This window comes from Bubalus bubalis, chromosome 20 (assembly GCF_019923935.1).
Source record: "Bubalus bubalis isolate 160015118507 breed Murrah chromosome 20, NDDB_SH_1, whole genome shotgun sequence".
NCBI classification, from domain to species: domain Eukaryota; kingdom Metazoa; phylum Chordata; class Mammalia; order Artiodactyla; family Bovidae; genus Bubalus; species Bubalus bubalis.
Window position 1 is genome coordinate 31,166,832 of NC_059176.1, and position 25,990 is coordinate 31,192,821.

General features: G+C 40.9%; 1 long non-coding RNA gene across 2 annotated transcripts; it reads left to right on the forward strand.

Annotated features, from left to right (window-relative positions):
• The first annotated feature begins 17 nt into the window (after positions 1-17).
• Positions 18-21,614, forward strand: LOC123330740. 2 transcript variants are annotated; one of them, XR_006546833.2, is made up of 3 exons: positions 18-265; positions 2,915-3,057; positions 21,549-21,614. It is a non-coding gene; the product is annotated as an uncharacterized LOC123330740 (long non-coding RNA). The 2 variants fall into 2 exon arrangements; XR_006546834.2 differs by lacking the exon at positions 18-265 and adding an exon at positions 948-1,073.
• Positions 21,615-25,990: the final 4,376 nt, after the last annotated feature.

The following is a 25,990-nucleotide window of genomic DNA, read 5'->3' on the forward strand; positions in this document are numbered from 1 at the left end:
TTGGGCTTTAGGACTGGAAGGTTCAGTTGAGGGTTGAAGTGAGTGGGGAGATTGTGATTCGAGGGCTTTAAAGGGATCCCGTGGCCAGGGGCAGGGCTAAGGCCCAGCATTTCCCAGGGATTGGAATTTGGTGCGAAGCACACTGATCAAAGGCTGTTTCATCCCACATGGGCACGAAACACACCACATTTTACGGAGGATGAAGGCTGAGAGAAGAGGGAGGTGGAGGAGCAGCATACGTGAAAAGCACCTTTACCTCTGTAAGGTAAATAATCATAGAACGTAAACCTTTCTTCACTTTGATAAACTCTCAATTATGACAGATTTGGTTATTTACAAAAACGAAGAAAAAAGCGGTGCTTGTCTGTGATGTGAGAAGTTCGGTTCTAATATTAAAAAATGAAATTGATGAATACTCAGGTTGACAGCTTTTCTACTCTCCCCATCCCACCCCACCTTGAAATTATGAGAAAGAATAAATGCTGAAGGGAATAAGAGACAATTACAAATAGCTAATGATTTTAAAATATGTATCTATGAGGAATGGCAATAAAGGAGCTTTGAACATTCGACTAACCTCAACTATCCATTCACTGTATATATGTGTGTGTGTGGGTTCCCCCTATGTCTACATAATTCCTTACTTGAAACTGTATTTACATGTGGGGAAATTCAAAGGTTCTAGCGATCTCCGTTGATGGTGACAGGGCCCCAAACTCTTGACTTCTAAGCTTCGTATTTTTTACGGAGCCGGGTGAGCTAATGGGTTTTTCGGGCCCGGCTGGAGAGATCTGTGGGCCTTCCTCTTTCGGCTCACTTTTCCTCCTCCCACCCTTCTCCCCGCCCCAAGCCTGTTATTCCTACTTTTCCTCAACTCGCATTCCTGCCTCCTCCCCTCTTCCCCCTCCTTCCCCCTCACTCCCCCCACCCTCAACTCCCTCTATTCCTCTCCCTCTCTCCATTCCTCCACCTACTCCTCCCCATTCCCCCCCCCCCCCCCCGCCCCGCAAAGCCCCCCTCCTCATCACCACTTATAATGGCACACAAGGGCTCCCTCTGAGGTGGACGGCCCGGTACGTTTTCGTAGTCGGTCTAGCGTGAAATGATTCGGTGTAACCGGATTCTTGGGAAAGGACAGGTTACGTAAACATTTACTGATGTGGAGTAACTATACTATTTGTACTCTGATATGCAGGAAGGAAAGTGTTGATTAACACAGAAGAAAAAAAAAGCGAAATTAGCTGATTGCATGCTCATAAGTGCAAGCTGTCATTGAACTGCTTTTAAAATAGACACAGCTGGGTGTTTGTGTTGAAAAATTTCTTGTGTTTTTGCTAATACTGAAATAAGCATGATTTTGTATACCAAACATTTTCAGATCATTAAAATTTGTAATCTGTGCTGGTTTTAAACACAAAGAAAAGAAACAGAATCATTTCGATGTAAAATTTGCTGATATTATATTAACTCAATCAGGTCTGTACAAATTGTGCATTGTGCCTCCTAAAATCTGTTTGATCAATTTAATACACAAAGTGCCAAACGTGGGTATTGTTTGTTAACATTGGACATTTTATTCAAATCCGAGCTCAGCAGCAAACTGGAGGAGCATTCCTTGAATACAACACTAGCACTGACTGATGAATTTTTAATGTTTTAAGGTGTTTCTTAGGTCGAAGCTGAGTGTTCATTGTTTTGTAATCCTGCATAAAATTTTAGCAGGTGAAAATAAGTTTTTCTTCTGTTTACTTTCAAATAGCAAAAACTGGGGTCTACTAATGAGAGCCGGATTAATCTGATTTTATGTGCCAGGAGCATATATTGACTGGGAAAATGTTTTGCATGCAGATTTAAAATGTGTTATATTATTTCAAGGGTTGCATGGATGCAAGTCTTAAGATATTTGTGGTAGGAATAAATAGATTATAGTTTAATATAATCATATTAAAGATATATTGTTCCCAATGACAAAGGTTATTTGAAGTGGGGGGGGTGAGCTTGAATTCCTTCTAATAATTTTAATTAGACTTTATGATGAGATAGAATGATATATGTATGTACATCTATATTAATCTATGGGCTTGTTCAACAAAACACGCACTGTTTACTCAGCAGCCTACATTTGTCTCAGCAATGGCTTCTTTTTAGAACTGCTACTACATGAAATGGAGGGGGAGGGGGTTCTTGGACAGAGTATTGTTCAAGTTGAAAGTCCCTGGATAGAGCTTTGTATATCCTACCGGCCAATTTGGGTGCAAATTGGATTTGAAAGACTGCCCACATCCACCTCAGGCCTCTTTCCTCAACACATGAGACCCTAACTCTGTATTTCCACCTCATGCAGTCTCTGTGTTACCTTCAGAAGACAGAAGGCATCTGGTGGTCTCAGATCTGAAAAAAATTCTCTATCACTTTAATATTGTATCATCATCAGCTTAATCTTGAGCTCTCATACACATGGATCTATAAATGTACAGTGTTAACGTCAAAGCCTAAGTTAGAGCAAATGTAATTTTCTGGCATATATAGTGGTAAACTTCTCTGTCTGCCCCCCCACCCCCATCCCCCTAAATGAGGACAGGCCTTGTAAAGAGTGAGCAGATCCAAGGGAAGAATTCCTTGGGAAATGAATTAGATTATTCCATCTCTAGTTTTAATTAAATAGTCAAGGCTCCACAGCCAACTTGCAGGGAGCAGCACGTTTGGTTTTTCCATTTGGCGGGGTTACCCTGAGTCTTCCTTAGGGCCTGTTTCCCGCTTTGGTCGGTGCTTTGCTTCTTTTCCCCTTGTTACCTGCTGGTTAAAGGAGGGCGAGCCATCTTTGCCTAAAATCCACCCTGCTCTGGGTTCCCTGGATAGGGTGTCCTTGGAGCAGGCCCAGCGCCAAGCTCTGGATAAAGCTCTCTTCCTGCAGATGCAAGGGGAGTCTCTGGCCCGGTGACGTTTGGGAGTGAGCGGAACCCTTACGGAGACATCCAGGTATTTCCAGAGATCCCGTGACTATTGAGGTCTGCTCTCGCTCAAGCCAACTCGTCTGTAATCCTTTCCTAACAGCAGGTAATGGTGCTAACATTTAGTGATTATAAGTTACTCTTTAGCGTGTTGTATTCTTGTTCTGTGGGTTTTGGTTACAGGTTATACGATTAGGTTTGCGAGAACAGTAGTGAACTAAACTTCTCAGTGAGAGGTCTTCACACCAGGGAAGTGTTACTTTTGTGCAGCAGCCCTGCCTCATCACTCATTAGGGAGCTGCAGGTTGTCAAGCCGCTGCTCTTACAGCGCGCGCGCGCACGCGCGCACCCTGAATATCCCCAGGGGCGCGCATATGTGCGCGCGCAGATGCGCTCGCGTGTACAACACACACACACACACACACACACACTCCCCTCACTAAAACTAAATTAAGAAGCCGATGATTAAGACAAGCGTCTACTAGGCCTGTCATTTCAGCATCCTTCCATCATAACATTGTGGCACCGGCAATTTTGCTTGAGAACCTCGAGAAAAAAAAATCCATGGGAGAGCCTTGTATTTGAGTGTCGAGATGCTTAACTTGTAAAAGCTAGGGAAACACTTCGGAAGCGAGAAAGTCCAAAGTTAAAAAAATTAAAAAGAAGAGAAGCAAGAGGAGGTCTGGATAGAGACCCTGGGACTCCCCAGGAAGGTTTCTGTGACTCTGCCAGAGAGGTTCCAAGCTCTCTGGAGGCAAGCACGTACTCATCCAAAGGAATCATCTTGGGACCTGCAACAAAATACACTCCGGAGAAGCTTCTTCCCATTGCTAACCCTGCAGACAGCCAGGTATGGAGAAATCCATAAGGAAATATCACCACCCTAACGTCGAAGGACCTTCAAAAAGTCTCTCTGAACAACCTTTCAGTGGAACACTGCACAGATCTTTTAAATATAAAATGCCCCCTAGCCCTTACTTGTTTCCCGTTATTTGCCAGCGTGCTTGGGATCTCTGATTGTGGACAATTTGCAGAGGGAGTTGAGTCCTGCTAGTGTTGAGCACAGGCCTATTCCATTTTTTTTGATCTGATCCAATTGGGAGAATAAGTCCCACACCTTTTGGGCAATCGCACCCTGAGAGGCCAGTTTCTTTTTTTCTTCTAGTTGCCCTAGGAAGAGGCTCAGCCCATCCTTCAGAGGGGTCAGGAAATGCGAAAGGCAAAGACAAAGAGTTGAAGGGGTGATGATAAGCGGGAATGACTGAAGCTAGTGTTGGGTCCTTAGCTTTAACCCTTGAGTCTATCTGAAAAGGGAGGAAGTGAGAGTTGGCCAAAGTCAGCACACAAGGCAATGCTACCTTGGATTTTCCATCAGTGGGGCACTGAAAGAAGAGGGGGAAATGACTTCATAAACATATAGCAGTCTGAAAGAAGAACTTACAGGCCTCAAAATGCTGAGCCCCTGGAGTTCCAGCTCCTTACTGTCCCCTCACTGTTCTCTTTAATTAGTTGGAGCTTCATTTTGATTTCCCACAGGAGACCAAATAATCTACTTTGGGAATGCTAACGGCACTCATCAGAGAATGTGGGGCATCGGGTCTCCTCTTTTCTGAAGCACCGTTCCAAAGGTCCCCCAAAACTCCAGTCGTTGAGAGAAAAGATGAAAAGGTGCGGCTTACTGGCAGTTATTAGGACAGTCGGCTCCAAACCAGTCACTCTAAATAGTTAAAAAGTACACGAAGAGCACCGAACAAAACAGAAGATAGATGAGTATGTTTTAGACAATGCTCGAACCCACTGATGGCTTGTGCGGGAATGACGAGGGAGAAAACTGCCTGCGCTGGGGTGAGCAGGCCAGGAGGCACGCGGAGACCCCTCCATCCCCAAGTCCCCCTTCGCATTTGAAAAGTCATATGAGACAAAGAATACTATTTACTTATCAAATACATCCGCTTCCTTTCTAAAAACCCAGGTGGACAAACCCATGAGCCAGTTTTTACTTCTTGTCTATCTCATACCCACCTGCCTTCCTCACTCTCGAACTGCAGTTCCTGTATGTCTTCCCCTCCCCCTCCAGCTCGAAGCAGTGGAAGGTATGTTGAAGCAACGTTTTGCAAAAAGTCCCGATCTTCTGCCTCCCTCGCTAACCCCTGGAGGCTGTAACGGCGACGGTACCGGCGAGGAGCAAAGCGGAATACTGGCTCCCTGGCCTTGCGCGCTGCTCCTCCCCGCCCGCACCCGCGCGCCTGCCCCGCGCTCCTTTGTCGCCCGTGCCTGCCGAGCGCAATCCTCCTAGAAGACTTGCTTTTAGGTTTCATTTCCGGATTTTCCCCTCTTAGAGTTACCTTTTAAGCCCAGATGTCTCGTGTTTGCACATCATGCCGGAAGCAGGCATACAGATCAATATTTTTGGGCTAAGAGGTCATCTGCCACAGTGAAGGCGGAAAAAAAAGAGCCCAGTTAAAGGTTTTCAGCTTATTATTTGTATAAAGCACAGCTCAGGGTTAAAAGCCGGTTTAAGTTAACTTGAATATTCAGTTACATGGAAGGGGTGATGGGGGAGAGCAGTTATAACCCTATTTCTCTCCGGCCCTGGCCCTTTCGAAGGAGGCGAAGGCAGGGAGGAGAGGAGCGGCCAGGGTAAGGCAGATGCAGGATAGCGTCAGGAACAAGTGACCGTTATCATGTGCAAACAAAACAACTCTACTCTTCCGGTTCAGAATCTACAAAAAAGGTAGTGGTGGTGATGGGGGGTGGGGTCACTCTTATTTTAAAAACAATCCTAGATAGGTTCTTGTTTAGTATCTTCCTTCTAGGCTTGTCCTAAGCACTCTGGAGAGAAAGTACCCGTTCAAGAAGAAAGCCGGGTCGGCAAGTTTGGCTCCCGAGCGAGCGTGTGAACTATGAATCACCACGGTGAAGATCTTTTCCTTTTTTTTTTTTCCCCTCACCCTTTTCTTTTCTCTTGGAGCGTGAACTTGTTAGATAAGATAGATGAGGCCACAGGGAAATGGGATCGCTGAGAAAGCCCGGCTCCTTGGAGAGCAGCCTTGAGGCTGGCAGGCGGTCGCTGAGCGCTGCTGCCTTGGACAGAGCTGAGGGGCGCGGGGCTCCCTCCCGAGCGGTCCCAACTCAAGTCCCCGCGGCCGCCCGCGGGAGGCACCCCGCGCTGTGATCGTCGCCTAGGTAGCCTATCCTTTGGCCTTAGGGGAAACACCCCAGAAGACGAAAAGCCCCTAGCTGAGCTGAGTATCTGCTTTCCGGCTTGGAACACTGAACGCGGCCCGCAGGTTTTCCTAGAAATCCGAAGTCCGGACCACAAAGCCATCGGAGGGTAGGAGACACTAGATTTTAAAGAAGTCTGGAGTCACGCGTGAACACTGTTTTCCCCATTGATTAGAAGTGGCTCTCTTTTCCTATTTATATATACTCCACATGCTATTGATTACACACGGCGATTTACTTGAAGAAATGCTTAGAGTATCTTTAGCACACGCTCCTCTGTCTTTGTCCCTCTCAAAGATTTCAGCTGATAGTGTGGCTGGTTGGGATCAATTAGCACTGGATTTTGCCCCGGGATTGCTCCCCAGGGCGGACAAATGGAGCCAACTCATCTCCAGCGACTTTTTTTTTTCTCCCACGTGCATATCCACGCCACAGCTTTAGAAGCAGTTCAAAATCCCCAGCCTAGGTTTCACTTGATTTTGTTGTTATTGTTATTGATAAATATTGGGTCATACACAGCCACTTGTCAGAGTCTTTGGCTCCAACTGGCGTTTGCAGCTCCTAGAGGGGCGTTTAGTTGTGTGCTAGGAACTGGAGAGATTTGTTGGGAAAAGCATTGCATAGTCTCTGCTCTTTTAGTTGCAGACATGGCCCCTTAAAATCCTACTCTTTTCTGTCTGCTGTCACGTTTATTTCTTTATTTGTTTAGATATGTGAACGCTGGGTATATGTGTCACCCTCCCCCCAACCCTGTATCATCTAATTGAAATTATCTTTAAAACAAAAAACTATTGATCTCGGTTTTCTAAAGTATATCTGAAACTAAAAAGAACATAGGCGAATAGACAGATAATTGTTGTAATTGCTGGGGGATGGTTGGGTAGGTAGGACGTTTGGGGGTTGTGTAATTGGAGTAATATATACAGTTTATCTTTCCACGGTGCTGTATATACTCTTTCCCTTGATACTTATTGCACACGGACTGAGCCCATGGTCGGCTTGTCTTGGCATGTTTGAAGCCCCAGACACCCAACAGTATCATTACGGGAAAGAGACAAAACCCCAAAGACTAGAGGCAGGGAGGCATCTAGTTTGAGGTGAATGGAGAGTTTGTCCTGGCGTTGGACTTTTCGGGTAAGCGTGCACCCACTGGCTCAGACAGCCTGGCAGCGCAGAGTTCAGGTCTTCCCTGCATCGAATTTCGGGGAGGGGGGGTTGGGGGGCGGTGGGAAAAGAAACAGCTGATTTTCGACATTTCAAAGGGACTCTTTCTATTTATCAGTGTTACCGAAGTGTACGTTACTGGTGAAACAACAAAACAAGCATAGAGCTGCAATTTTCAAGAAAATAGGATCTCCAAATATAAAAATAAAAAAAGTAGCAGATAAGATGTATAATTCAATCAAATTACACAAAATTGCTTGAAAATCCAGAACAGTAGCGATCCATTATGCCTCTGTTTTATTAGTGACAAGTACAATTACTCTAAAATAAAGAACACTGGTGAATATATAATTGGCTGTAATCATGTTAGTGTTTGAATAAAAATGACGGGAACATTTAACACTTTGACAACAAAATGTTCAGAAATAACTTATTTATTCAAACAGTTTTTATTTTCCACCAAGTGAAGGAGAAACACAGTTTGCTTAGAAAAATCAATGACTTTTCCCTGCAATAAATAAATATCCAAAAGAGGGAAAAACAGCCCCACACCTCTATATTATTACTATTATTATTTTTAACCAGCAAGAAGCTTAATCCTGTTTGGAGTCAGCACCGCCTAACTGTTGTTGGGTACCAACGGCCGCCACCTAGAGGAAGAGCTATGCAGTTCAGCCAACGCCAGCCCGTTTTCCGGCGGTGACCTCGGGAATCAAAGTTAATATTCCTTTGCAAATTGCTCTCCAAACTAACTCCCCCCTCCCCCACCCCTCAGTCCCCTTCCACCCTACAACATCGTCATAATATTTTCTTAATAATTGCTCTGTGCAATTGACGGAAGCGCCTAGTCTCTGGCAGCGCGATCCTCTTCCAGCAAAGCGCTAGAGCGCGCCGGGAAAGCAGATCAGGGAATATTGGGGTCTGGAGAGAGAATCCACTTTTGACCACACTTCGTCCAGAGCAGCCTGAATTCAGGTCTGAAAAGGCAACAGTTGATGCCGAGACCCCACATTCCAGTGCTTTTTGAAGGGCGTTCTTAGGGAAATTACACAGCCCGGACCCGGGTCCTCCTGTCTGCCAGTTGTTCACCGCGGGGCCTTTACCCCCGAATTCTCCCCGGTCCACATCACGCCCCTCCCCGCCGCAAAGGCGGAGTTGTGCGGCCCGGGTTCTTTTCTAATCAAACCCTCGAGCCCAAAGAGTCCTTTGATTTTCCTAAATGAGTTGTTTGAAGTTCTGAGGTAAAGGTGTTGGGAGAAAACCATGTTTGGAGGGGTCACCCATGTGGCCCGGGAAGGCCGAACCAGGAGAAATCCCAGGTCTTTACACTGAATCCTGGAGTTTCGAGAAACGTCCACATTTTGCAGAGTAATTTGAGAATGGACTCCAAAGGGACCAGGGACGATTTCGGATTTTAGTTTTGGCGGCTCCCATCTATCGGCTGGCTCATCGCACAGAGAAAGCCAGCCTTACATCCGGATCTTGCCTGCTCTCAAGCAGATCTTGGGGAAAGGAGATGCTAAGCGGATGCGAGGGGCTAGGAAAACTGAAGTTAGGGGGGTGCCCTGCTTGGTAGCGAGCAGCGAGCTGTCTGTCCACAGCCGCGCGACTACCCTGCATGCGTTTCTACCCGCCCCATCCGTCCAAAGTTTTGTTTTGCTTTTCTTTATGTGCCTAGAACATTGTTCAAGCTGAAAGTTTGCTAGAAAGCCGAGGGAAAAACAAGCTGAATTCGTATGGGGCAAATAAAAACCCCAAACCAAAACCCTACCCTGATAAATAATTGGACTTTAATTTGGCTTAATTCCTAAAGTTTTCCCTTCCCTTTCTTCCTCCCCTCTTTGCTTTCCTTTCCCAATTTCTCACCTTCCCCATGCCTATCTTTATTCTGTCTCTACAACCTATCCAAATAGTGTGACAGAAAAGACGCAGCTCGAGGTGGGTGGAGGTGACCATTTCTATGCTGAGTTTCTCAGAACCTCCCTACTTGTCAGTTCTCAGCCCCGACGCTGCCGGAGTTTAAAGGAGACATCCCAGAGACAACCTCAGAACCATGGACCTCTTTTTCATACTGCAGGAAGTATTTTCTAAATAGTCGAAATATAGATACAGCTATCTCTCCTAAAACGGATGGCCCAGTACATGCCTCCCCGGTGGTGTGAGGCAACGCCCCAAACCCTAAGAACTTAAGTCCCCAGAATCTTTTCGTTTTGTTTTACATCAAACTAGCGCTTTCACTCTCAACTCCCAGGTCTATCATTCCTTTCCCGCATTATATTAACAGGCGATGTTAGCCTTCCCCTACGTGTTTAGGCTGCTAATGCAGTCCACTTAACGCAACAAAAATGCTCATCTGTGGAGATTTTCCCAAGGCTAGCCGCGATGCTGGCTCCTTCTCTTTTCAGGGCACGTCCATTACACCCCCTACTCTTCTTTACTTGAGGTGGGGACTGAGAAGGGGGTCCAACCACTGTTTGCAAGGGTGGGAGGGCTCCCCTCCCTCTATCTCCTGCCTGCCAATACACCCGAGGGATAGTGAAATTTTGGTTTTCTCTTAGGAGCCGAAGAATCTGGAAGCTTCAGCCGTGGCACTTGGTTGCCTCTTTGGTTAACTTGCCTTCCTCTTTCTTCTCACCTCAGTGTGTGAAAGCAGTTCAGGATTGCTCACAGCCTCCTCTGCTTCCTTCTTAGCTCCTGCCTTCTGAAGAGAACTCTGCTGGCTTTCTTTTCTGTTTTGGCAGGAAAGCTGGGTTGGAGATGCTCTCTGTATCAGATTGTTTGTGTGTTGTGAACGCTTGCTAGTTTTACTAACTTTATGGAGGAGACTGTCCTGGGCTTGCTGGCATTTCCTCCCCCAGCCTCTCTTTGTAGGAGACTGTCCTGAGGAAGGAATCACCTGAGCTTAGCTGATGGCCTTTGTCAGGTTCTCTTACTTCTTAAAGTCTGGCCAGAGAAAGTCCTGTGTCATCAGGATTCATATGTATCCAGTTTCCAAGGTGAAGGATATTAGACAGAAAGAAAAATAAAATTAATATATAATAAGTATCTTTTTCAGTTTTGGCTAAAAGATGATTACCTTTATTGCTCCCATTTAAAATATTTTAGTTTTTTTTTTTTAAACCTAAAAAAATATAGATATTAGAACAGAGCTTTCTAGCTCTGGCTCTACCATGCTTTTCTTATGGCTTCTTAGCAAGTTACTTCACCTTTATTGGTTTTTTTTCCTTCATCTGAAAAATAAGTGATCTGCATTCATTAATATAGAAGATATCATCCACTCATCAAAATCGCAAAAGCAGTTAAGTTAAAAACAATTTCCCAAACCCCAAGAATTTTTTTTTTTTTTGAAAGAGGTTAAAAAAAATGTTATTCAAACAGCAGCAGCGACATCTAGTGACAATAGTGCTCAGTAGTAACTGTGGAAAGTTTACTGAGGAGTGGGCTTTCAGAGTGAGATATCTCGGGTTTTCTAATAAATCTTAATTGTCTGGCAAACAGTACTCTTTTGTATTCAAGGAGATCTTACGGAGTATAGATTATGGCAATGAGAAAAAGAAAGATGCTTACCAACCTCAAGTGTGCATATACGGCAGTTAAAAATGATTAGAACATTCTTTTAATGTTTTAAATTCCATGTCAAGAGACTGTTATTGTTGTTCAGTCGCTCAGTCATGTCTGACTCTTCGCAGCCCCATGGACTATACAGCACACCAGGCTTTGCTATCTTCACTATCTCCTGGTATTTGCTCAAACTCATGTCCATTGAGTTGGTAATGCCATCCAACCATCTCATCCTCTGTTGCCCTCTTCTCCTCCTGCCTTCAATCTTTCTCAGCATCAGGGTCTTTTCCAACGAGTCTGCTCTTTGCATCAGGTGGCCAAAGTATTGGAGCTTCAGCTTCAGCATCAGTCCTTCCAATGAATATTCAGGACTGATTGCCTTTAGGATGGGCTGGTTTGATCTCCTTGCTATACAAGGGACTCTCAAGAGTCTTCTCTAGCACCATAGTTAAAAAGCATCAATTCTTCGGCCTTAGCCTTCTTTATGGTACAACTCTCACATCTGTACATGACTACTAGAAAAGCCAGAGCTTTGATTATATGAAGCTTTGTCAGCAAAGTAACATGTCTGCTTTTTAATACTCTGTCTAGGTTTGTCATAGCTTTTCTTTGAAGAAGCAACTGTCTTTTAATTTCAAGAGACTAGTTCTAAAAAATAATTTTATGGATTGTGCTTTATTTAGCTAATATTCCAAATTAAAATCAATTGTATTACTGCACAAATACTTAACAAAATTGGAAAAAGTTAGAAATTTCCAATATTTCCTTCCATTTGGATCAACCATTTAGATGATTTCAGATTGCTGTCTAGTCAATATCATGGAACACACTAAAAATAATTCCCTCCTTTAAGTCATCATATTTATATACTCTGTGTATATCACCTTGCTTGAAATATTTTTAAATTCAAAGAAATAGGATTCCCATTACTAGATAGTCTTCATCTCTTTCTGTATCAAGGATTATCTGGGCACAGGTGAAGTCTTAGTAATGGCAGAGACTGCATAGCCTAAGACATTTCAGAGTAACTATGTTAGCATTTTCTTGGCATTTCATACTTTAGACAGAGGTAAAGACTTCATCTTATTCTCTGTGAGCTTATAAGCTGGCAACGTGTGTGGGCATAGTTTGTTCATGCACTCCGTGAAGTGTGTGTTTCAATTCCTAATAGCAAAGCAGATGATGACTGCTGGAATGTATGGATCCATGTTTTATAACTTTAAAGGAAGCCAACTTTGTTTATTATATTTTACTTTGACCAGTACTTTCTGCGTTTTTACTATGTAATTTCGCCACTGATTGACTTACTAGATATTTTAGCCAGGTAGTATCTAGTCTAATAAGACAACTAGACACATAATTAACCCCAGGGAGAACTTAAGCTAGTCACACCACTTTCTTTCTTTCTTTTTTTTTTAATTAATTAATTTTAGTTGTGTTGGGTCTTTGTTGCTACACATTGGCTTTCTCTAGTTGTGGTGAGTGGGAGCTACCCTTTGTTGTGGTGTACGGGCTTCTCATTGTGATATCTTCTCTTGCTGCAGAGCACAGGCTCTAGAGCATGAGCTTAGTAATCGTGGCACATGGGCTTAGTTGCTCTGTAACATGTGGAATCTTCCTCGACCAGGGAATGAACTCATGTCCCATGCATTGGCTGGTGGATTCTTATACATTGTACCTCCAGGGAAGTCCCATGCCACTTTCTTGACCTTAGCTTCCTTAATTACAAAATGAGGAGGTCGAACACCCCATGTCCCTTATTGCTCAAAACAACTGTAAATCAATAACTCTCCAGTCCTCATTTGCCAGGACCCTCTTTGGGTAACTCTGTGGTCATTTGTGACTCTTCAGTATAGATTCTGAATTCTCCAGTTAGGCATCTTGTCAGAAATTTCAATTAAAGGAACTGAGGAATCCTAGTTCTTCATGTCCTGCCCATCTCCCCCTTTGTCTGATTTTTAGAAATGGCAAAAATATTAGACTTTCCAGTCAACACTTACCAGTTTGTTGGCATTCACTCAGCCCTCTGCTGTCCATCCAGAAAAATCACAGTGTGGGAATGGAACAACTGAACACAAAGCTGGGGCAGCTGTATTTGAGTTTATCTAACATGTTCTCATATCCTCATGGTAATGATTATTTATTATTATTATTAGCCAGAGCCAAAGTATTCTGGCTGCAAGCAGCCTACATTTCCTTCCCGTTTCTGTGGCCCTATGAATACATTTCTTCAAGAGATGGCAGTAAAATGTCTCCCATTTCTGTGTGGCTTAAAATACCATCACATGTATTTCTCAAGGAGAAGATTGTTCACAGGAGGCACATATTACCCTATGATGCAAATATGGTGGTGGTGGTTTAGTCGCTAAGTCATGTCCAACACTTGTGACCCTATGGACTGTAGCCCACCAAGCTCCTCTGTCCATGGGATTTTCCAGGCAAGAATACTGGAGTGGGTTGCTATTTCCTTATCCAGATGCAAATATGCTCAACATTTAATATAGGCTCCAGGGAGGCTCAAGACATATATGAGGAGAATCAAAACTATACTGACCTGGATTGACAGAAGGAATAGGTTCATCATAAAGAAAATTCTGAATCTCTCAAGGGCTTATTTTTAAGATGCTTTTTGCTTTCTCTTTTCTCATCTCTCTAGATGTCCTCCTGCTCTTTATACAACTCAGACTGGTAATAAAAGTACCCTATATTGGTATAAAATTAGCAAGGCATATTTTCTTTTGTGAATTCCTCTCAGATTCAAGAGACAGGTATTATTTTACTTTAGAAGTGAGGAAATTGGCCTAGAGAGACTAAATTACTCACCTGATCTCGTACCTCTAGGATGACCCAGAGCAGCCGCATGAATTCTGGCCCCACTAGGTTGCATCTTCCTGTGGGTGGTCTTCAGGGTTGATGTCCTCACACTGGAAACCAGGTTACTGACTAGCCTGCTGCTGTTCCTTAGGCCTCACCAAGATCCTACCACATATATTTGAGAAGTCTCAACTTTTAGGGCATTCTTGGGAACCTTGCACCATGATAGAATCTGTGCTTGTTACTTTTCACTCATGTATGATTTTCTCCTCTTAATACTAACAATTTTATATTATCTATATTGTTTATATTTTCTTCTTGAGGGATAATCTTTGTAAAAAGATAGCAAAAATAATGTAAAAACATAATATTTATATTTTCTACAGGAGGGACAATCAATGAAAAAGGTTATACTCAAAACATGTTTGTTAACGACTTAGGATCCTGGATTTTGGAATTAAAACAAATGTAAGACATCCTCTGATTCAGCAACTCTGGAGAGAGATCACTATCTTAATCAGTGGCTCTTGGGATCTGTGCTGAGTCCCAGTTTGAATTATCCTGAGTGTTCTGGCCTTGTTTCTTGCCCATCTCCCTTCCTTCTTGGCTTCATACATTAATGTATTTGGGAATTCCATTCTTGCTGGCTACCCTGTGGGCTGGCTTTCCAAATGGGCTGCCTCTTCAGTAGCAGGCGGTAGATCTGGCGAAGGACCCTGCTCTCAACTGGGAGCTGTTTTCTTCCTCTTAAATGTTATTTTGTCTGAAGTAGCTCTCTGCTGCCCTCCACTGGCACTCAGCCACTAGAGCTAGCAAGCCTTCTGCTTCTCCACAAACACTGCCTCTAACTCTCCAAACGAGTTACCAGAGTATTACTAACCACAGGAAGTCCAGCACTACGTGTAGTTTTTATAGCAGGAAACATAGGACCCAGGCCTCTTCATGTCCACTTATACCTCATGTTCTCGCTTTCTGAGAAGGAATTTGCTGATGGGCTGTGCATGAGTATCTGACTTATACTAATTTCAAGTATTTGTGCTGGAGTATTTGGAAGGGATTACTTGAAAGTGTAAAACTTCTATTTAATTACCAAGCTGAAATACACTTCAATGTATTGAAATGTATTGAAATACACTTCAAATGATACTTGGCCACAAATTTCTGAGCGTGCTGTACTTAGTCTTAAGTAATAAGCAATTCTATCTTATTGCTATAAAGATATAGTGAATTGTATGAAATTCCTAAATGATATGTACAGTTTCCATTCATTCAACAATTATGTATTAGACACACGCTATGTGCCAGACACTTTTATTGGTGCTGAGAATACAGTGCTGGATAAAGGAGATGCAAACTATAAAAACACCTTCTGCCTTTACTGAGCTTGTTTACTAGTTGAGAAAGATGACTATTGAATGAATTAATAAGCAAAATGCCCTTTGAGGGAATATGACACCACCATATCTAATAATTCCTGCCAGAAAAACATTTCAGGGATTCCATGTTTTTAAGAATATCAGTATTAAGATTGAGAGTCATAACCAAAGTTAGATAGGGACTTTTGCTACAAATATTTAATGTGTTATTCCTTCATTCATAAATTTATTATAAATTGAGTATGGGTCTATTAAAGCAATTGATGCACATGAATGTATGAATCCTTCAGCTGCGAAGATGTTTCATCTTTTTATTCTATTATAATTTTCTCTTCTGTTAGAATGTCTGATGTTTGCCACCTTGTCACCCCCTGCGATTGCTGCCTTAATTATGGGGTCTATTACTGTCTTTGCTTTTTCCTTTTTTTTATTAAGTTCTCTTCCTATGTTTTTTGCTTAGATACACTCTAGATACACTCTAACACTCTAGATACACTGCAGATACACTGTATCTAACTCATAGATACACTCTAACAGAGGCTTGCATGTGTGCTGAGTCGCTTCCATTGGGTCTGACTCTGTGTGACACTATGGATGGCAGCCTGCCAGGCTCCTCTGTCCTTGGGATTCTTCAGGCAAGAATTCTGGAGTGGGTTACCATACCCTTCTCCAGGGGATCTTCCTGATCCAGGGATTGAACCTGCGTCTCTTATATCTACCTGCATTGGCAGATGGGTGCTTTACAACTAGCACCATTTGGGAAGCCCAGTCTAACAGATATCACTGGTAAAATTGAATAAGTTTTTCCTTTCTAATGTGGAAGGACCAATCATAAGTAAACAGGTATAGTTACTTGGTCTTCTGTAATATACCAGGACTATTTGAGATGAATGTCTATCCCAAGTTAAACACAGATGGTTTGGGGAAAACAAAATTAGTATGGATATTAATTACAGTTACAACTTTCAAAAAAATTATATATTGGTTGAAGAGGTCTTCCAAGTGTGATGTCAGGGACCGAGGGTCACAACAAGCTGCTTGTCCTTCCTCAGGAATAATGCAGTTGCCTTTACCCAGGTTCTGAGCCATCCACCAGAGATATATAAAGTCCTTGTCAGAAAAGCAGCTTCTAGGTCATGGCATCTGGTCCCATCACTTCATGGCAAATAGACGGGGAAACAGTGGAAACAGCGGCTGACTTTATTTTTCTGGGCTCCAAAATCACTGCAGATGGTGATTGCAGCCATGAAATTAAAAGACGCTTACTCCTTGGAAGGAAAGTTATGACCAAACTAGATAGCATATTAAAAAGCAGAGACACTACTTTGTCAACAAAGGTCCGTCAAGTCAAGGCTATGGTTTTTCCAGTGGTCATGCATGGATGTGAGAGTTGGACTATAAAGAAAGCTGAGTGCTGAAGAATTGATGCTTTTGAACTGTGGTGTTGGAGAAGACTCCTGAGAGTCCCTTGGACTGCAAGGAGATCCAACCAGTCCATTCTAAAGGAGATCAGTCCTGGGTGTTCATTGGAAGGACTGATTTTGAAGCTGAAACTCCAATACTTTGGCCACCTGATGTGAAGAGTTCACTCATTTGAAAAGACCCTGATGCTGGGAAAGATTGGGGGCAGGAGGAGAAGGGGCCGACAGAGGATGAGATGGTTGGATGGCATCACCGACTCAACGGACATGGGTTTGGGTGGACTCAGGGAGTTGGTGATGGACAGGGAGACCTGGTGTGCTGCGGTTCATGGGGTTGCAAAGAGTTGGTCACGACCGAGTGACTGAACTGAACTGAAACCATCTCAGTCATGTAGGAAGCTAGATAGTTTCATTCCCTTATTTTTTTTTTTCAGGTGTTACTTAATATTTTATTATTGCTTTTAGTAAACACAGAAAACATGTTACAAGTTGTTTTAATTAAGAACTTAAAAACTAAAAATTTAAAAGGAGACTCTTATGCAGCAGTTATTTCAATCTATATTTTAAATATCACTGGATTCTCAGTTTCAAATTTTTCAACATGAAAGGCAATTTTAAATTACCTCGCTGTTTCATAAGCTGTCTTAAGGAATAAGAACATGATCACAATGACATTAGTGAGAAGGAAAAAGTAGGACATCAAGTTGTTACAACTTAAAAATTTTTGTAGGTTCAAAAGATCATCTTTACCCCTAAAGAGAAAGAACAAAATGAAACCCTAACCAACCAATGGCTTGGACACAGGAAGGGGACTCCCAGTTACATCATATTGACTCATTCATTGTTCATGCACATTAAAAACACTTTAAAAAATCTTATTCATTGGTCCTCTACTTAAAAGGGGGGGAAATACTGGCCAATATTTTTGAGTGAGCTTAGCTGTCTAGCTGGAGAAGGCAAGGGCAACCCACTCCAGCACTCTTGCCTGGAAAATCCCATGGGCGGAGGAGCCTGGCAGGAGCTCCTGGGTAGGAGCCTGCAGTCCATGGGGTTGCTAAGAGTTGGACATGACTGAGCAACTTCACTTTCACTTTCACTTTTCACTTTCATGCATTGGAGAAGGAAATGGCAACCCACTCCAGTGTTCTTGCCTGGAGAATCCCAGGGATGGGGGAGCCTGGTGGGTTGCCGTCTCTGGGGTTGCACAGAGTCGGACACGACTGAAGCTACTTAGCAGCAGCAGCAGCTGTCTAGCTTCAGAGTCTTAGCCAGAGCTGACACATATCCAATGTCTTTGGCCATCAATTCAATAATTGCTTTATATATCATTGATGGCTAACTTGAAATGTGTGTGTAACACATTTATACTGTTGCCTGGGTACGTTCCTTGTACTAACTCTGAAACAACACATTTGTATATGTCTTCTCTATCCTTTTCACTGCGAACCAGTTGTTGGTCAAGTTAAGTGGTTTGTTGATTTTTGAGAGAAGAGTTCTGAACTTAGGAAATGTTCTTAAATTTTAGAGGTTTTGGCAATTTGGAGTTTACAAAATCAAGGTTTTGCATTATTGATTTGAGGTGATCAAATGGAAGAGGTGAGGGGTTGGAATGTTTAATTGAATTGGACACATTGTAAAGTGAACCATTATTTAAAAGACTGTAAAGAAGGAAAAAGTGCCGTGAATTTATGTGACATGCCATGAAAGTGTGAGAAGCATCCACGCCTCAGAGATGTTAAAATATAAACATCTCAGAATCACATGAAACATGGTATTTCTTAATCTTCGTTGAGATGGATTCAGGTAAAATGATAACATAGCTTCTTGGGATGACACGTCTATGATATAGTAACTTCATAGTAATACACTTCATGATATAGTAACATGAAGAAAAAAAGACTTGACAACAGAAAAATCCTTATAATAGAACAATTATGTATTTTCATGAGTTTGCAGATGTTTTAAAAAATAATTTCTGAAAAATCTTTAATTTTTAATTGAAATTCTGAGAAATCTCAGGATTTCAAAGTAAGATGTTTGTATTAAAAGAAAAAAAGTATTCCATATTTTGGCAAAAACTCCATATACAGGACTGATTCAGGGTTGTTGGGTGAGAATCTTCATCCTTCCTTTGGAGGATTTTTCTGACTGGAAATTTCTAGTTTTGTTTTTATGGTGCAGTCTTACAGTATTGTCTTCTATTAGAAATACATGCCTTAATTTCACTGTAGCATGTGAGTCAGGACAGCAGGAAGAATCTAAAGCCTCATATGTCCTTATATGAGGTAGAAATGTGTATTTTTTTAATTAATAAATTATTTTATAAAATATCTTTAACTTTTGCTTACTTTTAATTTTATACCACCCCCCCCCACTTTATTTTTAGCCACACTGTGCAGTTTATGGGATCTTAGTTCCCCAACCAGGAATTGAACCCAGATCCCTGGGCAGTGAAAGCACAGAGTCCTAAACACTGGACTGCTGGCAATTCCCCTGAGAAGATCCCCTGAAGGAAGGCTTGGCAAACCATTCCAGTATTCTCACCTGGAGAATCCCATGGACAGAGGAGCCTGGCAGGCTACAGTCCATGGGGTTGCAAAGAGTCAAACACAACTGAGCCACTAACACTTTGACTTTTTCACTAGCTTAACACAGACTTGCTGAGAAAATTTTCCAGTATATTAAGAAAAGAAATATAAATCACCCACTAAAACAAAACCTAAGGATAACTTCAGTTAATATTTTGCATAATTTAAAAGAAACAGGCCTTTTCCTTTGCAGAAATATACATATACTATATAGTACACTTTAAATAATTTAAATCATTCTGTGAATATGTTTTGTGTTCTCCATTTTTTTAATCAGTGTCTTACCATGAATATTTATTTCCTCATCAGTATTTTTATTTCTGAAAACTACTATTAACTTTTAACTTATTTTTGTTATTTTATACATTAACAATGAAAATATAACAATTGTCTATTAACCGTTGCTTCACAATTAGGTTGGTTCTAATTTTTCATCATCAAGTGACTTTAGATGTACATCTTTGCACATAGAGATAGTTCTCTTAAAATGTTTTTCTTAGGGGAAGAATTTTTTCTGGGTCCCATAGTATAAATTTTTAAAAGACACTGTATGTGCCAGGACTTCACTGGTGGTCCAGTGGCTAGGCCTCCATGCTCCCATTGCTGGTGGCCCGGGTTTGATCCCTGTTCTGGGAGCTAGATCCACAGGCTGCATGAGGATCTCATGCAAGAACTTCTCCCTAGGAAGCAAGAACACACTTTTTCTCTAATCGTTCCTATTTTTTCTGTTAATTCATCCCCCAGATGCAGAAAGGCATTTGTTTTTATGCTCACTATCCATGCATGAATTATGTGTTTACAATTTTGAAATGCCTCAATAGATATTATATTAATATTGGAGCCAACAGTGATGAAAAAGCACAATCCAATATCTGCCTGCTTGGTGGTGTGTGTTATACGGATCTTAAGGTACTTGAACATCTTGGATCAGAGATGCTAGATAGTTGACAACTTGTTTGTTAAATCTGACAGGGTTATATTTATGTTTCCTTCAATGATTAGAAGGATCATTTTAAGCATAAGGATATTGTAGGCAGCTTTATAAATGTAGCTCATAAAAAAAAGTTGTTTCTTAAACTTCTTTCATAGCCTGTTAGAATTTACTATCACTCCTAACTACTTTAGTTGGCAAGTATAGAATGTTGTTCTAGGTTTCATGTGGGTGTCTGTTATTTCTTCCACTTATGCTACTTCAGTTCAGTTCTGTTCAGTCACTCAGTCGTGTCCAACTCTTTGAGACCCCATGAATTGCAGCATACCAGGCCTCCCTTTCCATCACCAACTCCTGGAGTTCACTCAGACTCACGTCCATCGAGTCGGTGATGCCATCCAGCCATCTCATCCTCTGTCGTCCCCTTCTCCTCCTGCCCCCAATCCCTCCCAGCATCAGAGTCTTTTCCAATGAGTCAACTCTTCACATGAGGTGGCCAAAGTACTGAAGTTTCAGCTTTAGCATCATTCCTTCCAAAGAAATTCCAGGACTGATCTCCTTTAGAATGAACTGGTTGGATCTCCTTGTAGTCCAAGGGACTCTCAAGACTCTTCTCCAACACCACAGTTCAAAAGCATCAATTCTTCAGTGCTCAGCTTTCTTCACAGTCCAACTCTCACATCCATACATGACTACTGGAAAAACCGTAGCCTTGATGAGACAGACCTTTTTTGGCAAAGTAATGTCTCTGTTTTTTAATATGCTATCTAGCTTGGTCATAACTTTCCTTCCAAGGAGTAAATGTCTTTTAATTTCATGGCTGCAATCACCATCTGCAGTGATTTTGGAGCCCCCCAAAATAAAGTCTGACACTGTTTCCACTGTTTCCCCATCTATTTCCCATGAAGTGGTGGGACCGGATGCCATGATCTTTGTTTTCTGAATGTTGAGCTTTAAGCCAACTTTTTCACTCTCCTCTTTCACTGTCATCAAGAGGCTTTATGCTACTTATGGTGAGCCATTTCTTGGTATGTGGGAGTGGGAGAGGCTTTAAAAATTACTTAGTTTAGGGACTTCCCTGGTGGTCCAGTGGTTGATGGTCTGCCTTCCAATGCAAGAGACGTGAGTTCAATCTCTGGTTGGGGAACGAAGATCCCACATGCCGTGGGGTCAAATAAGTCCTTTCGCTGCAGCTAAGACCCAGCATAGCCAATAGTTAATTAATTAATTTAAAAAATTACTTAGTTTGGAAATGGGTCATTACAGATTTTACTACTTTACAAATGACTGCGAATTGAGACCTGACAGGATATATGTGTTTTAGTAGTTGAAAAGGACTGGAAACCATCATTTAGTAGAAAGACCATTGAACATCACAAGACGTAAATCCTAGATTCTATTCATTATTGGTCTTTCTAGTGGCTCAGACAGTCAACAATCTGCCCACAATGCGGGAGACCTGGGTTCGATTCCTGGGCCAGGAATCCCCTGGAGGAGGAAATGGCAACCCACTCCAGTATTCTTGCCTGGAGAATCCCAAGGACAGAGGAGCCTGGTGGTCTACAGTCCATGGAATCGCAAAGAGTCACAAAGGACTGAAAAATTAACATTCTATTATTAGAATAGATACTTAATAACTCTGTGATAAAGAGCTTCTCCTTCTAATCTCTCTTACTTTCCTTTGACCTAAAATATATTTTGAAACACCTTCCGAGTCTATCTCTGAAATTTATTCATAGCAAGTGAGCAAGTGAGATGTAATGATGGAGTTTTGTAAATAGAAAAGTTAATATTCTGATTTTACTTTTGGATTCGGTTTATGTTAGGACTCTGAACGTCGCACAAATACTCCAAAAGATAAGAATATTTATTGTCACCAACTACTCACTGTTGCTTGATCTAAAGTCCTCATATATTCTATAAGCATGTTGAATTCATTGTTTGACTATGACACTGTTCCTTATGTACTCAAAATAAGTATCACCAGAAAATCTTTGCAACTTAAAAAATTTATATACTTTATATGGTGTCTAAAACTATTCATGCATTTTAATAAAATTGAGTCATTCTTAAAATATGAAATTTTAGTATAAATTCACACATCAACTGGGAAGGCACAGTTTCAATGCAGCTGCTGTACATTTTCTTCACAGCTTATTTGTAATGTCATTAGTCATTGTTAGGTCTATTAGTCAGAAGTTTCAAATCTATAAGGTGGTTGTCATATTTAGTAATTATTTTTTTAAATACTGACATACAATTAAGTGTCTTGAAATTCAGCTTTATTCACAGATTTTCCCTTCTTTTGCAAAATCAATTTGGATAATCTCAAAATAACAGTGCCTCTCTACACTCTGAGCATTTTAGATGTGTCATCATATTAATTTTTTGCCCTTTACTACTTCCATTAATTAATTTTGCCCTTTAACTTTTGCTGATCAATGTGGACTAAATTGTAATTGCAACATTTCTATGAAATAATACCAAATTAAGACTGATAGTGGCATGCTGTGAGTTAGAGGGGTTTTAACATTTTTGAGCTTGGTGTGATGATTTAATACTGGATAGACTTAAAACCAACTTTAAAATATTCTTTGATTTGAATTATTTTAAAATTAAAAATTTTTGAAGTATAGTTGTTCAAATTTATGTGTTACAGGAGTACAATATAGTGAGTCACAATTTTTAATGGTTATATTCAATGTGTAGTTATTATAAAATATTGTCTATATTCCCTATGTTGTACAACATATCCTTGTAGTTTATTTCATACATAATAGTTTGTATCCCTTAATCTCCTCCCCATATTGCCTTTCCCCCTTCTTTCTCCCCACTGATAACCCCAAGTTTGTTCTCTATATCTGTGAGTCCGCTTCTTTTTAAGCTGAGAACCACCATTTGATTTACATTTAAATTCTAGGTGTGATGAATTTTGAATATTATATTATGGTTAAAATTCCCTTGCAGTGTCTGCTAAACACTGGTGGTTGGAGACATGTAGCTTTATGTGATCACTAGCCCACTAGAGTTAAAATGTATCATGAGGGAATGAAAGAATTAAATATCTCATGAATGTTTATATTCATGCTCACAAATGGATCAAAATACTGATTTTAATCTAGATTACCCAGTAACATTGATTATTTATTAAGTGAATATACAATTATTACTTATTCTGCACCAGATAATGTACCAGGAGATGAGGGTAGAGTGATGAATAAAATTTAATTTCTACTCCAAAAGAACAGTCTGGTTGAGGAGATGAACACATAGTCATATGTGTACAGTAAAATTAGGCCATATTGGAGGTATGCATTGAATACTATGCAAATACAAAGGAAAGTCACTTAGATCTTCAGGTTTAGGAAGGATATGACACCCAAACTCCTTCAAAAAGTTTTTTTAAAATTATAAATGGAATACATGAACATATAATAACAATTAAACAATTTAGAAGAGTTTGTGATTAAAGTAAAAGAACTGTTTCTATTCAACAGTTTTTTGGTTTCCTAAAGGCAAGCTCTTTTGAATATTTTTGATTGCGTTTCCTTTGGTGGTTCTCCAGAATATTAAATCATATGATTATACATTCTCTGTGTATTTTAGGGTTATTTATCTTTCTATTACTTCTGAAGGTTAGTTTTTTAATGATAAATAATATACTGATACACTACTAAGGCGGAGAAGGTGATGGCACCCCACTCCAGTACTCTTGCCTGGAAACTCCCATGGACAGGGGAGCCCGGTGGGCTGCCGTCTATGGGGTCACACAGAGTCGGACACGACTGAAGTGACTTAGCAGCACACTACTAAGAGGTGATATTATTGCCTGTACTATTTTGTTCACTTTTTTACTTTCATCAGTCTCCACCATTTGTCAACTGCCTTGTATTTTTATTTTTTAAGATTGAAAAAGAATAGATATATTCATATGTATAACTGAATCACTTTGCTGTACACCTAAAATTGATGGCTTAGCTGGTAAAGAATCCGCCTGCAATGCGGGGGACCTGGGTTTGATCCCTGGATTAGTAAGATGCCCTGGAGAAGGAAGAGGCTACCCAGTCTCGTATTCTGGCCTGGAGATTTCCTTGGGGTCGTAAAGAGTCGGACAGGACTGAGCGACTTTCACTTTCACTTACTAAAACTAGCACGTTATAAATCAACTCCAATATATTCCAATATAAAATAAAATTTTTAAAAATGTCAGCATTTAAAAATACTGAAAATTTTATTTGGAAAAAGCTTCTTAAATAGTGAAAAAAGAGATTGTTATATTTCTAATTTGATATGAAACAGCAATCAACAGAAGCTTTTCATTCTTTATTCATAAATTGACTCTGAAAATTTTCACTTTTTAACTGTGTTGGGTCATGTACTCTGCTGTGCGGAATGATGTTTCTTTTCTCCTTATCAATTGGCTAAAATCATGCCAAAGGTTTACTTTCTCCACATTTGAATTATGGCTTTTTACATAACTTTGCTTTATTTTTTATTAAACTATAGTTGATAGTTTACAATATTTTGTTAGTTTCAGGTTTATAGCAAAATGATTCTGTCATATAAATATTTATTTGTATGTGTGTAATACATACATGTGTAATACATTTATACATATGTTATACATACATGTCCTTCTGGAGAAGGAAATGGCAATCCACTCTAGTATTCTTGCCTGGAAAATCCCATAGAGGACCCTGGCAGGCTGCAGCCCAAGAGTTGGACATGACTAAATCTACCTAATACATACATATTCTTTTTCAGATTCTTTTTCATTATAGTTTATTGCAAGATATTTGGTACAGTTTCCTGTGCTATATAGTAAATCCTTGTTGTTTATGTATTTTATTTATAGTGGTGTGTATCTGTTAAGTGGTGTGTATCTTGGAGAAGGAAATGGCAACCCACTCCAGTGTTCTTGCCTGGAGAATTCCATGAACAGGCTACAGTCCATGGGGTTGCAAAGAGTCAGACATGACTAAGCTACCAACACACACATCTGTTAAGCTCATACTCCTAAAGTATCCCTCCCCTTCCTTTTCCCTTTGGTAATCCTAAGTTTGTTTTTTATATCTGTGACTCTGTTTCTGGTTTGTAAATAAATTCATTTATATTATTTTTAGATTCCACATAAGAGTGATATATAATATTTGTCTTTCTGTGTCTGACTTCACTTAGTGTGATCATCTCTAAGTCCATTTATGTTGCTGCAAATGATGATGTTTCATTCTTTTTTTATGGCTGAGTAATATTCTGCTGTATATATTTACCACATCTTCTTTATCCTTTCATCTATTGATGGACACTTAGGTTGCTTCCATGCCTTGGTTATTATAAATAGTGCTGCAATGACCATTGGGGGGCATATATCTTTTTGAATTAGAATTTTTGTCTTTGCTGGATATGTGCCCGGAAGTAGGATTGCTGGATCATATGGTAACTGTACTTTTAGTTTTCCAAGGAACCTCTAAGGGATTCCCTGGCCTGGTGGCTCAGACAGTTAAGAGTCTACCTGCAATGCAGGAGACCTGGGTTTGATCCCTGGGTCAGGAAAGATCCCTTGGAGAAGGGAATGGCAACCACTCCAGTATTCTTGACTAGAAAATTCTATGGATAGAGCAGCCAGGTGGGCTATAGTCCATGGGGTTGCATATGCACAGAGCCGGACATGACTAAGTAACTAACACAAGGAACCTCCATACTGTTGTCCATTTTGGCTGTACCAATTTTATATTCCTACCAACCATGTAGGAAGGTTCACTTTTCTCCACACCCTCTCCAGCATGTAATACTTGTAGACTTTTTTCTTCTTGGCTGTGTCTCATGGAAGATTTTAATTCCTTGACCAGGGATCAAACCTGTGCCCCCTGCATTGAAGCACAGTGTCTTAACCACTGAACTGCCAGGCAAGTCTCTATTTGTAGACTTTTTAACATGGCTATTCTAACTGGTGTGAGGT